Raw genomic sequence first — 13,156 nt, 5'->3', positions numbered from 1 at the left:
AGGGGTTCTGAGGGGCTGGGGAGCCAGCCAGCGGGTCACAAAGCCCTGGCAGACCCGGCCAATCACCTTCTTCTTATGGCTGAGCAAAGACCTAACTCATCGAGAGGCTCAGCCTCTCAAAGCTGGATTAGTCAATGCAGAGATGGGGCAAGTGGAGTAGTTGCAGGGTTGGCCAGGAGCCCAGCATGCACCCCTTCCCACAGATCCAGGACAGGGATCTGGACGGCTGTGGGTTCAGGTAGGGACAGAAACTCCTCCAGGATTTTGTTCTCACAACATTTTTAGGTCACAACTCTAAGACCCTGATACCTACTGAAGTTCCAGCCACCTAGGTCCTGGACATGTCCTGCTGAATAATGATCTGAACTTTTTTTTTTTTTTTTTTGAGACGAGTCTCGCTCTGTCGCCCAGGCTAGAGTGCAGTGGCACGATCTCGGCTCACTGCAAGCTCCGCCTCCTGGGTTCACGCCATTCTCCTGCCTCAGCCTCCCGAGAAGCTGGGACTACAGGCGCCTGCCACCACGCCCAGCTAATTTTTTGTATTTTTAGTACAGATGGGGTTTCACCGTGTTAGCCAGGATGGTCTCGATCTCCTGACCTTGTGATCCGCCCGTCTCGGCCTCCCAAAGTGCTGGGATTACAGGCATGAGCCACCGTGCCCGGCAATTTCATTTTCTTAATGGAGTGTTGGCAGAAGAGAAATGTTACCAAGGTTCTCCCCAGGCTGGTTGGGATAATGGTGCCACATCCCTGTAGCTGCTAGCCAGGGAAGGAGTCCTTGGGGGAGGTTCTGCCTAGGTTACTCTATCTGACCATAACTTCGAGGGTTAATGGAAACACTGCAGTATAGTAAACAATTTCTCATCGCTAAAATCAATCAATTTTAGTAGAGTTCATCTAGGTGGGCAGATAGAAAGGCAATCTTTTCTTTCTAAGCCACCACGCCCAGTTAATTTTGTATTTTTAGTAGAGATGAGGTTTCACTATGTTGGCCAGGCTGGTCTTGAACTCCTGACCTCAAGTGATCCACCTGCCTCAGCCTCCCAAAGTGCTAGGATTACAGGCATGAGCCACCCGGCCCAGCCTAGCATTGCCTTCATCTTGACCAGCAAGTGCTTACTGACCACTGACAAAATGTGCTCAACACCCAGTGAGGCATCATGAGGACATGGGATCATTTCAAGCCATGAGTCTTGTCTTTATTAAGGAGCCTTTCTTTGGTTGAAGAGGTAAGAGTAATTTCTAAAATAACAAGGGATGCCACAAAGCAGAATATATGACGTGCTAAATAGTGAAGGCACTTTTGGCTTTTAAGTATTCCCGGCACATGAAAAAGATGAGAGGGGGATCAGCAGTTAGAGGGTTTCTGGAGGAAGGTGGCACCTAATTGGGCCTTTAAAGATGACAGGATGCCAGAAAGCAGCGAAGAGAAAATGGGAAATTCTGGACATGGGAAACATATTTATTATTACTTTTATTTTTAAAAAAGGGCATAAGACCAATGACTCAGTCCTGGAGGAATGTTAGGGACGCAATGAAAATAGAGGAGGTGGAGAGAAGGCGATGTCTCAGGAGCCAAGGGAGGGCCACTTTCAAAGAGGAGGTCATCTGCCCTGTTTAATGAAGCTACCAGACCAGAGGTGGCGATATGGTCATTAGATTGTGCAGTAAGAAATGATGAAACTCTGAGTCATTTTGTTGGCGTGTGGGGACAGCAGCTAGACCTGCAGATGATTGTGGAGTCCTCGATCACTTGCCCAGGAGGAAGCTGGAGAGGGACATCAGGCATTTGTCATCACAGCCATGTGTGTCTGCTGTAGCACTTCGGGTAGATAGTGAGTGACTGCCTGCAGGGTGGAGAGCATCTTGGTTCTTTCAGTTAAAATTTGAAATGAAATATAGATTAGGTCAGGTGCTGTGGCTCATGCCTGTAATCCCAGCACTTTTGGGAGGCCAAGGTGGATCACCTGAGGTCAGGAGTTCGAGACCAGCCTGGCCAACATGGTGAAACCCCATCTCCACTAAAAATACAAAAATTAGCTGGGCATGGTGACATGTACCTGTAATCCCAGCTATTTGCGAGGCTGAGATAGGAGAATGGCTTGAACCCCGGAGGCGGAGGTTGCAGTGAGCCGGTATCGCGCCACTGTACTCTAGCCTGGCCAACAAAGAGCGAAACTCCATCTCAGAAAGAAAAAAAAAAGAAGAAAAGAAATATAGATTAAAGGTAGGCTTGTGCTCCTTATCTCAATATCCCACCCATTCCCCTTCAGACTCCACATCCTACCCTCAAGTTCTAGATCTTATCTGTCCAAGAAGACCCATGAGTGTGACTCATGATCTTTCTCCAGCTACTCACAACGCTGTATCACAAATGAAAAGCAAGATGGGAAGTATGTTTATATAATAAAGTCTTAACTAAGTTGAATGTTTGGAAAATAATATTGTACATATTGATTAACTTTGTTTAACTGTGGTTAATCAGAGCCCTTTTTAATGTTTGGTTTTGTGGGAAATTATTGTATTAAGGCAGGAAGAATAGACAAAATTGCTTTCTAAGGGCACTGCAGAGCCTCAGATTCACTCACTCACTCATCACCATTTATGGAGTGTGTGCTTCAGCACCCAATGCTGTGTGCCAGCCCCTGTGCCAGCACAGGACGTGTAGGAACAAATGAACCCACTCTGGGCCCTCGAAAAATTAATGAACTTAGGTGAGAGCTAGACAACTGAACGAAATAACCAAAGGGCAACACATTACGCTCCAACTCCAGATACAGGAGCTGTTGGAACAACTCTGCTTCCTGCATCAGGGAAAGCTTTGTAAAGGAAGCATGGTTTGAACTGGGTCTTGAAGGAGAAACTTGTCAGGAAGATAAGAGTTAAGAGCAAAGGGGAATGCATGGGGAGGAGGGAAAGGACTGCAAGTAGCTCATCCCAGAGTCATGTTGGAGCAGAAGATTTGGTTAAAAAGGCAGACGAAAGCCACATCACCAGTAGCTCCATACGCCATGGTTAAGGAGTTATTTTATCTGGAAGGGAAACTCTCCAAAGGATTTTCTTTTCAGGTATACAGTATTTTAGTCAACAATACAAAATATTGCTAATACTATATTTAAAATAATTTCCAAATCAAAATTACAACAAATGAAATTACAGTGCTTAGAAACTGCATTCAATTTATAATTCTGCAGAGGCTTTATTCTATATTATATTTTCTAGTAAAAACTGAAGAGATTCCCAAGAGAGTCCCTCCAATTTTTGGTAAACTTTTTTATTCTGAAATGATTTTAGACTCACAGTTGCAAAACAGAACAAATAATTCCCATGTATTTCATGTCTCCTCATCCAGTTTCCCCCAGTAACATCTTATGTAACAATTATTAAAACCAGGAAATCCACATTGGCACATTTGTAAATAAACTATAGACCTTATTTGGATTTCATCAGTTTTTACACGCACTCTTTTTTTTTGTCATATACTCCATGAAGTTTTATCACATGGATGGATTCATGTAATCACCACCCTACCAGAATACAGACCTGTTCTATAATCTCAAAGAAACTCCCTCATGCTACCCATTTACAGCTGTGCCCTCCTCCCAACCCTAACCCCTGGCCACCAAAGATCTGTTCCCCATCACTCTATAATTTTGTCATTTTGTCAATGTTATATACATGAAATCATACAGTAACCTTCTGAGACTGGCTTTTTTTCTTCTCAGCATAGCGCCTTTGACTTCCATCCAAGTTGTTGCATGGATTAATGGTTCCTCTTTATTGCTGAGTAGTATTCTAAACAATGGCGTACATATGGATGTACCATAATTTACTCATTCACCCACTGAGGACATCAGGGTTGTTTCCAGTTTTGGGTGATTACAAACACACCCTATGAGAACTTTCCTCAGTCTTCTCTTGCTTTGTCCACGGAGGTCTGGCTCTGGGAGCGTTCTCCTCTCCAAACCTTTCTGGCCTCTAAGAACTGTTAATGTGCTTGGGGTTTGTAGTTGGAAGGCCCAGGCATTTGCTTAGGGTGGGAGGAGTTAAACCTGAGTTACACAAGCAACTCTCTGGACTGACTGTTCCCAGAATTATGGCTTTGTCTCAGTTTAAACCTAAGCCTGTACTCCTGCCTCAAAAGATTCCTGCTTCTTTTTCCCTCCAAAAAATCCAAATTCAGATTTTTTCTTCTTTTTAAAATAAATTTCATAACTTTAATTTTTAATTATTTATTTTTGAGATGAAGTCTCACTATGTTGCCCAGGCTGGTCTTGAACTCCTGGGCTCAAATGATCCTCCTCCTCAGCTTTCCAAGTAGCTGGCATTTCAGGCACATGCCACTGTGCCCGGCCCAGAAGATTCTTGCTTCTTAAATGCGTTTATGCTATCACTCAGATTTGTGGCCTTATTTTTCTAGATGCCATAATTTCACCAAGGATAATTTAGAATTATAGTCACCAGTCAAGGAACCTTTGATGAACAAAATTGTTTGAGAGGCACTTTAGAACAGAAAGAGGACAAAGTTTCAAACATCCAATTGTTTGTAGGATTATTGGTGCTGAATCCACCAAGATTCAAAATGATCCATCTAAATTTCTACCCAAACTTGCACAATACCCTCTAAACCAGAGCTAAAGAAGGACTGAGATAGTCAAACAGCATGATAGAGAAAGGACTCATCATATTTTAAACAAGTCCTCGTAACATCCCTACCCTCCTAGTAAAAAAACCCAATAGGTGGGGATAGAGATTTGCTCAGGACCCGGAGGCCATAAATAGAATAGTCATTCTCTGAGCAGAATCAAATACTCCTTTATCTCCAGTGCTTCCCGAAGCCGCATATTTTACAGCTGTATTTCACTTTTTTAGTATTCCTTTAGATCAAAATAGGCAATATTTGTTTGCCTTCTCCTGGGAACATTAACAGTATACTTGGACTGTGATGCCCCAAAGATTAACAGAGGCCCCCTCAGTACTTTTCACAAGTCTCCAACGACAACCTCAAGGACCTTAAATATCTCTGTTATTCTACTCTTGTTTGACATGTGGATGACCTTTTGTTGTGTTCTAAAGATAAGCTCCAAGACTGTTCCAGCTATCTACTGTTTTCTTTCAGAAAGGACATAAGGTTTTCAAAGGAAACTACAATATTGTCAAAGTAAAGTTTGTTATGCAGAACATAATTTATCCCAGGGCAGTAAATCCTTTACTCCTGACAGACCACAGGCCATTCAAAACTTTCCCAATGACTCCTAAGTGACAATAAAGAAGAATCCTGGCTAATGTGGATAGCAGATTTACAACTTTTCTAAAATCATCACAGGATAACTTAACCAAGTCCAAACTTCTTCCTTGGGATTCTAAACATGAAGAGGTCTTTTGTGAGTTAAATTAGCCCTTCAACAACCTGCCACTATGAGCTCACCTAATTATTATAAACCTTTCTACCTATTTGTACATGCGAGATATAGACGAACCTTTGATGTTATGACTCAATTTCATGGTGAAGGGAAACCAGAATATGTCACCCCAAAATATGCCTGATTGACATAAAAATTATTTTTGAGCTAAAAGTAATTAAAGAGCAGCAACTAGAGGACGAGCTCTATTCTCCTTTTCTGCCTAAAAACAGGATATAAATTCTTCTTTACTGGAGATAGTTCTTATCAGCCCAGACACAGCACCAGAGGAATCTACAAACAAACCTTACACCATTGGTTTCTTCCCATGTATCTAACTTCCCGCAGTTTCCCCCTTTTGGAAGCCTAAAATTACTTTCTTTTGTCCTGTCATTTCTCTACAAATGTATTATTCTTTTTTGAAGACAGCATATAAGCCGGAGTTTGGTGCCACTGCCTTGAAGTTGCCTTTCATTGGGGTTTCTCCTGCATTCTGTGCCCTCCACACATTAATAAACTTGCTTGGCCAGGCATGGTGGCTCACGCCTGTAATCTCAGTGGTTTGGGAGTCTGGGGCAGGAGGACTGCTTGAGGTCAGGAGTTCAAGACCAGCCTGGGCAACATAGCACTACCCCGTCTCTGCAAAAAAAAAAAAAAAAAAAAAATAGTGGGACGTGGTGGCACATGCCTGTAGTCCCAGCTACTTGGGAGGCTGAGGAGGGAGGACTGCTTGAGCCCAGGAGTTCAAGGCTTCAGTGAGTTGTCATCATGCCATGGCACTCCAGCCTGGGTGACAGAGTGAGACCCTGTCTCTGAAGGGAAAAACAAAATAAAAAAAAGCTTTGCTTGTTTTTCTTTTGCTGATCTGTCTTTTGTTACAGGGGTCTGTCCCAACTATGAACTTATGAAGGTTGAGAAGAAATTACATTTTCTCCCCCATAATGGGAATCATCAGACATCGATAGTCTACTAAGTCTCTCTTCACCCAGTGGCAAAGCCTACTCGTCTAACAGCCACAGCAGCTAAGCTAATGGCGGCTTCCACACACTTGGTTTTAAGGTCTCTTTTAAATTTGATAGTCCTCCATGCTGTACAATATTTGTTGCTCACTAAAAATACACATTTCTCAGCAAGTAGGGTTACCACCAATGAAATCCCATTACTTTCTCCCTCACCTATTTCTATTCATTGTAATACTACTTTGAATCCTGCCACCCTCCCTTTAGATGTCATGTTCTCAATGAGGCCATTTGGCCCATTGATTCTGCCCTGGAGGAAGACAGTGTTAGATAATTTAATTCAAGAGAAAGGAAAACTGGGCCTTAATTTAGGAACCAAAACCCTAACCACTCACGCGAGTTCAGGGTTGCTTTCTTTCCTCCTCAAGCCTTTGCAGTTCATGCTTTGCAAAAGGCCTGGAAAGTAGGGAGAATCCTGCAAAATGTGGGACTGAGGATTTGCTGCAGAGCACTGTGGGATATGAGAGAGAGAGGTCAAAGATGACCCCAAAGTTTCTTGCCCAAGCCACTGGAAGGATGGAGAAAACTGCAGGAAGAGCAAGTTTGAGAGTGCGGTGAAGACCATGAGCTAACTTAAGATTATGCTGTGGACACTTCAAAGAATAATTAAGGATATTAGGAAGCATCATGTTCCATGGGACATAATATTCCATGCTATTATTACATTAGCTCTAGTTGCTGGGCATTTTGATTTTTGATAGTCCTGGAATATATTTGAACATTCAATTTTTGTCTAAATCCATCACTACTTCCGTGGGCAGGGAATTACTGGGTCAAAGGGCATGATATATTTTTTAAGGACTAACAACTTCCAAAAAGGCTGTACCTTTCATTTTTTCCCCAGAAGTTTGTGAGTGCTCATTTCAACACCAACATTGTTATTATTTTAAAAAGTGTGTTGATTGAATGAAAATATTTTTATTCTTTAAAATAATGTTTCTTTGATTACTAGTGAGGGAGAACATATTTCTATATTTATGCCCCATATATATTTACTTTTCTGTGAACTGTTTTGGGCTGTTGAGTTTGAGAACCCACAAGTCATCCGTGTTTTCATGTCTAACAAATATCTGGAAATCCTGCTGAGGAATTCTCACCATTCGTACCTTCTACTAAAGATCTAGTATCCTGAGATAAATCCGTACTGATCCCAGACATATTCATGGCATTTGCTTTTTTCTTTTTCCTAGATCCTTGATATTCTAGTAATTTACTCGAAACATGAGATACTAGAAAATATCTTTTTCAGAGGGTTTTGGCCTAGGCAACATAGTGAGACCCTGTCTTTACAAAAATAGAAATTAGCTGGGCATGGTGGCACATACCTATACTCAGGAGTACTGTTGCCATACTCCAGCTATCATGAAATGTATTTCGATGTGGGAAAAGTGGGAGTTTGGTAACAATGGGAAAAATTCACATTACCAGAGAACCAAAACAAAGCTAGACATTATCCAAGCTACTCTCTCATCATATTTTTGCCTAGAAAATGAGGGGGAAGAGGAAGGGGCTAAGAAATGGAGAATGACGGCCGGGCGCGGTGGCTCAAGCCTGTAATCCCAGCACTTTGGGAGGCCGAGACGGGCGGATCACGAGGTCAGGAGATCGAGACCATCCTGGCTAACACGGTGAAACCCCGTCTCTACTAAAAAATACAAAAAACTAGCCGGGCGAGGTGGCGGGCGCCTGTAGTCCCAGCTACTCGGGAGCCTGAGGCAGGAGAATGGCGGGAACCCGGGAGGCGGAGCTTGCAGTGAGCTGAGATCCGGCCACTGCACTCCAGCCTGGGCGACAGAGCGAGACTCCGTCTCAAAAAAAAATAAAAAAAAATAAATAAATAAATAAAAAATAAAAAAAAGAAATGGAGAATGACTTAGGCTTTCCCAAGTTTTCTGCTAAAAGTAGGGGAAATAGAGAATTCAGAAAGTAAACTTTAATTGCACTACCCAAATAGGTAGCCCATTCCTAAGAAATAAACTGGCACATTGAGCTATGTGGATGGGCAGCATGGTGCATGAAAAAGGTGGTGAAAAGGACTCTACAGCACCCAACTCCAGCTCTGCCTCTCACGACCTCCCAGGCACGAGAGATCCTCTGGGCAAAGGTGGCCTCTCTTTGCCTGAGTTTCTTACTGTAAAATAGAAGCACTTTTTGGGCATCACTACGTGTATGGCTCGTGGGCACAGAGCCTCTGGACAGACAACTCATGAAAGGGGAAGTGTAAATGGCCAACAAACACATGAAACATGCTCAACGTTACTAATAATTCTAAAATACCTATGCTGCCGGACTGTTGTGAAGGTTCAAGCTAACTCAAGTGGAACACCCACACAGAACCTCACACACGTCAATTCAGTGAGTAACGGTTATAGGTCAGAGGCTGTTAATGCAATTTTGATAGCCGGGGAGTTTTAAACAATCTTTGACATGGGGCCAGTAACAATGAAATTAGGTAAGGAAAAGGGGATGGGGACTGTGATATTGTCATATAAGTAAGCTGTGTGAGGGATTGATTTTGTGGATGCCATATTGAGCAGCACTGTCTCATGGGGAAAGTGAGGGATCTGCGTAGAAGCCGTGAGCTGGAAATTTGACAGTAGTGACTGGTCAGGTATCACCTTCCTGACATTAGCTGGATCGACAACAGGTGCTTCATAATTTTTAGTTTTCCTTTCCAAGTGGTGGTGGTAACTGACAGAGAAGTGTAATGCCATGCCTATGAGGAAAGCTCGTAGACAGCTGATTTCCCTAAGACGGTGCTTCTCTCTTGAGGATGTTACCTTTCAAGAGATCAGGGTAAGGTCCTGAAGGGAGCATTGAAATAGAATCCTTATCATTTCCCTCCTGGAATCAGAATTCTGATTTTTTTTCTGATTTCAGAGGGGTGGTGATGTGGTCTGGGGCTTTGGCCTGTGTTCTGCATTTGTTCACTCGTGACTATCTGCCTACGCTCATGAATATTGAAACACCACTGTGTGCATACAGAGAATCTGGCCAGAGGATTGCAGTTCAGGGAGTCCTTCTGTCTCATCCATGGCTGACTCCTCACTGGATGAGAAGCGCCGTACACAGTGGCTAACTGCTCACCAGTTAGTAATTACTTCAAAGAGTGCTGATGCATAGGGATCACTCACTCTTTTGACCACCTCCCCAGGAAACTGCAGTACGTCTCAAAAGCAGCTTAATAGATTAAAATGTCCCCAGAATCTACTGACACCATCTTCTCGGCCTTCTCTGTTACAGACGATGACGTAGACCTGTAAGGCCATTATACCTGAGGTAGGCCAGTAAGAGCAACGTGTGAGGTGTGAGGATGTGGGGTGAACTGTACCAAAAGAGGCCAGTTCCCAGGTGCATCTCAATCTAAGATAAGCCAGGATGGTCTTGAATTAGGACTCAGGTGGGACAAATGATGAATTCACAGTGGCAGAAAGGACTTTCAAAACAAGAATAGATGAGCAAGGTGCATGCTCACAAGAAACATCATGGGTCCTCTGCAGTACCCATCAGGACAAGGGCCCCACCAGCCTGCCTGGGCATACAGGACAGCCTGCAGACCTGCACCCCCAGGCGCAACACAGAAGGGTGCAACTGCTCCGGGTTCCGAGATGGGCAGTTCAGAGTCTGGTCAGGGCTAATACAAAGTTAAACCCACACTAATGGGCACAGTGTAACAGTTTAATGACAGAACAAAAAACCTGGTTTTGAGGGTACAGGGAAATGGGCTTTTTTAAACATGATTGGTGAGAATATAATTTAGTACAGCCATTTTGGAGGTTAATTTGGTAAAAAAAAAAAAAAAAAGATTAAAAGCTTTTAGATTTTATATACTCTTTGACCTTAATTCTACTCCTAGGAATTTTATACTGAATCACTAATTATAGATATGTGTAAAACTTTAGATATTAGCATGTTTATAATAATGAAAAACTGGAAACCACCAAAATGTCCAACAATGAATTGTTAAATAAATTGTGACACATCCAAACAATGCCACTCTGAAAAGAGGGATGTTCTAGAATATGTAATGATGCTGGCACTGCTGGCTGGGTGACTCAACTCCCATCCCAACACCCTTCTTCCTTGCCCATCTCCAATAGAGAGGCCAATAAAACAAAATGCCTGCTTTCTCAGCCTCCCTGAGAGTTAAGAGCCACTTTGAGACCACAAAGCAACACAGCCGCCTAAGAGAGCGGGAGTGTCCTTGGCAACGTCCTCGAGCTGTTCCACCGGCCTAGACTTCCTACTTTCAGACTCCTGCCTCATGAGCAAAATACTCCATTATTTGTTCAAGCCACTGTTAACAGGGCTTGTTGTTACTTGTTTCAAAACACAATCCCAATTGATAAAGACATGGAAAGATGTATACAGTATGTCAAGTGGGGGGAAAACACAGTCATGGCTGCATCACAGTGTTTATGTCAACAACAGACTGCGCGTACGACAGTGGTCCCACAAGATTATACTATATTTTTACTGCACCCTTTCTGTTTAGTTTTATGTATGTATGTATATATGTATGGATTTATTTAAAAAATGCATTTATTTATTTATGAGTGAATGAATGAATGGATGAATGAAGGGGTCTTGATTTGTTTTCCTAGGCTGGAGTGCAGTGGTGCAATCATAGTTCACCATACCCTTTCTATGTTTAGATCTACATACCTATCTATCAATCATATGGCTATATATCAATTATCTATCTATCTATGAATGATGGGATCTCACTCTGTCTCACCCACATGGGAGCTCAGTGGTGCAATCATGGCTCACTGCTGTCTCTAACTCCTGGACTCAAGTGGTCCTGCCGCCTCAGTCTCCTAAAGTGCTAGGATTATAGGCATGAGCCACCATGCCCAGACCATATGTTTAGATACCCAAATACTAACCATTATGTTCTAATTGCCTACAGTATCCAGTGCAGTCACATGCTGTACAACTTTGCAGCCTAGGAGCAATAGGCTATGCCGTACAGTCTAGGTATGTAGTAGGCAATACCATCTAGGTTTGGGTGAGTACACTCTAAGATGTTTGCACAATGACAAAATCACAAGACACATTTCTCAGAATGTATCCCATCATTAAGCAATGTATGACTGTATTACAGAACAAAAATATACCAAGAGTCATTGAAGAAGAATGTGAAGTATATTCTAAAATTATAATTGTGGTTCTGTCTGATGGTACGGTTATATGGGATTTTTATTTTCACATTTGGGTTTATCTGAATTTTCTAAATTTTCTACAGTGAATATGTCTTTTGTGATGAGAAAAAAATCCAAAATATTTAAAAAATAAAACAAGGTAGATAAATAATTAGATAAATCTTGTGGTCAGGCAGCAACGAGTCCTTGACAATAGTTGCCAAAATAACTACTTTAAGGCTTCTGTTGCTTTCTTCCAGAAGGTTCAGCTGGAACTCTGGTTTTAAAACGTCCCACTGGCTTCTAACTAGGGCAACTGAGGTCCACCTCCACCAGCGGACACTGGCAGCCGCACCAGCCCGGGAGGCCAGAGGGGCTCTGAGCTCTTCGTGGCACAGCTCCTTCTCCCCTGCTCATGAGCCTTGCTTCCCTTCTCCCCCTCCTGTCTCTCATCTCTTGCCTTCTTGGCAGACTCAAGTGAAATAACCAATCTGAAAGTACTTCATACATTATTAGTTGTAAAAAATAGCAAGTTATTTTTCTTGTAACTCTTTCTTCTTCATTCTTTTCCCTCCTTGTTTTTAAGTCTTTCACTTTTCTCCTTTCTCTTCTACCCTTGTTCCTCTTTCCACTTCCCTCCTCCCTCCTCATCGGGTCATAATGGAGAACATTCTGGGCCTCCACAGGCTCATACCTCTGTCATTTCTCACAGGAGCCCGCCCTGTACTTATCTGTCCATGGGTCTCTCTCCTTTGCTCCGCGGTGAGTCCTCTGAGCAGAAACCATGTCTTTCAACCCCTAAGAATCTTTTCATGACACTGTATCACAGTACTCACCTGGTTAGTACTTATTTGATATTACTAAAATGTCTTTTATTATTTTGTTATCTAGGGAAAGCTAATAGTGAAACAAACCCATATATTTATTTGTAAAATCAGCCATCCATATATTTAAGTGAAAATTTGTTATTAGCATCTTAAAAATTTTTGTGAAGTCATTTTTTAAGAACCAACAACTGAGAATTGGTAGAAAGATAAGTAGTTTGAAAGCAGTATTTTGTCTTCCTTACTGCAGTTGTAAAATATTGAGAACTATATTCAGAATTGAAATGGAAACCTTAGTAATGATAATGTGGAAACAATGAAATGTTTTATGGTAGAATATTAGAGCTAATTTGTATTTCAAATTTGCATTATCCACTAAAATGGTTAAAAAAATCTGCCAAAAAAAAAAAAAAAAAAATCCATGAGATGTCAGTCACATTAAAAGTGCATGTAGGCCGGGCGCGGTGGCTCAAGCCTGTAATCCCAGCACTTTGGGAGGCCGAGACGGGAGGATCACGAGGTCAGGAGATCGAGACCATCCTGGCTAACACGGTGAAACCCCGTCTCTACTAAAAAAATACAAAAAACTAGCCATGCGAGGTGGCAGGCGCCTGTAGTCCCAGCTACTCGGGAGGCTGAGGCAGGAGAATGGTGTGAACCCGGGAGGCGGAGCTTGCAGTGAGCTGAGATCCGGCCACTGCACTCCAGCCTGGGCGACAGAGTGAGACTCCGTCTCAAAAAAAAAAATAAATAAATAAATAAATAAA

At 42.5% G+C, this 13,156-nt stretch overlaps 1 protein-coding gene across 2 annotated transcripts in view; it reads right to left on the bottom strand.

Moving 5' to 3' along the window:
* MAPRE3 (microtubule associated protein RP/EB family member 3) overlaps positions 1-13,156 on the bottom strand; it is a 55,759-nt gene that overhangs the window by 12,113 nt on the left and 30,490 nt on the right. The window lies entirely within an intron of this gene.

This window comes from Theropithecus gelada, chromosome 13 (genome assembly GCF_003255815.1).
Source record: "Theropithecus gelada isolate Dixy chromosome 13, Tgel_1.0, whole genome shotgun sequence".
Lineage (NCBI taxonomy): Eukaryota > Metazoa > Chordata > Mammalia > Primates > Cercopithecidae > Theropithecus > Theropithecus gelada.
Note: the sequence above shows the minus strand (reverse complement) of the source record. Positions and strands in the feature narration are given on the sequence as shown.